We start from the raw sequence: 1,370 nt of genomic DNA, 5'->3' as shown, positions 1-1,370 counted from the left end.
GACTTAACAAATATCAGGTATTGTAGCAAAATGACATTCCTCCTTGAATCCACACACAACACGTGTATATACATAATTTAAAATAAAAATAAAAGATGCAGTTATCATCCCATTTTATAGTGTAGGAAGCGGAAGCCTAGAGAGTTTATGTCTCTTGTTTTATATATCACGGCTTGCATGTGGCAGAGCCAGAATTCAAGCATTTTGATTTGAGAGCCTACTCTTCTCTGCTGTTTCATTCAGGTACCATGCTTCCTCCCCTGACTGATAAAGCTAAGCACTTATCCCACATTTCCTCGATGACGTACCTAAGGGCTGATCAGTAACTTCTCTGCAGGGTGTATGAGCAGTGTGAGAGAAAGGATGGAATGACCATATGAAAAGGTTCTAGACATCCTCCTTTCCCTAGCTTCTGGGACCTGCCGTCCTTCTGTGCCATCCCTGTGGTATGTTGTTTAATGGCTGAGAATTCCTTTCATTCCAGTGTCCAGGCCCCATTGCCCTATAATTTTGCACCCTTCGCTGTCCAGGAGAGTCTATTCCTCCACCCCTTGAATCTGGACTGGGGTTGTGACTTACTGTGAAGCCACTTCCACCATCTTTGAATGCTGCTCAGAGGCTACCATACAAAGGTTTTTCTAGCCTACTGGAAAAAGAGAAACCAAATGGGAGAGAAGTGAGGCATCCCAGCCAACAGCCAGCACCCACTGCCACCAGCACCCACTGCCACACCAGCCAGAAGGCCTACCATCTCTCTCTTTGGGCCCAGCTGACTCTTCAGCCAAATGCAGCTGCTTGAGTAAACCCAAGCAAAAACCTTGGAGCTAATTCATGGGATCATGAAAAATAATAAATTATTGTTTTAAGCCACATTTTGGGGTGGTGTGTCACACAGCAGAGGGTAACTGAAACAGTGCTCCTTGGAAGTTCAGAGCAATGGAGGGGTCCTTGGTCAACACACTTCTCAAGAACACTCCAAAGGGTGCTGCTGTCCAATCAATGAAAATGATGCCCTCCAGAATCTTGCTTTCATTACCATAAACTCCTCCAGGGGACAAAGGATGGTTTCAGGGCTCTTTTATCCTTTGGACGACATAGGGCACCCAGACTATTAGACTGACAGTGTTTGAGATCTGAAAAACATATTGTTTCGATATTTTTTTTGAAAAAGCAGAAAATCAAAACTAATATTTAGTTGAATGTCTGCAAATGTAATAACATGCCAACTAGTTAGCTGCATTTCAACACTTTCCGTGATATATTTAACACTTACAAAATATATTTAATGTGAACCATTGTACTTCTATCAATGATACAGGATGTTTCCCTAAAAGGTAGACGATCTGGGGCACATGAAGATTTTCAGCGGC

The sequence above is a fragment of the Ursus americanus genome, chromosome 24 (assembly GCF_024610735.1).
Source record: "Ursus americanus isolate L20-20 chromosome 24, mUrsAme1.1.p, whole genome shotgun sequence".
In the NCBI taxonomy this organism is placed as follows: Eukaryota; Metazoa; Chordata; class Mammalia; order Carnivora; family Ursidae; genus Ursus; species Ursus americanus.
The sequence above is the reverse complement of the archived record's forward strand: the minus strand, read 5'-3'. Positions refer to the sequence as shown.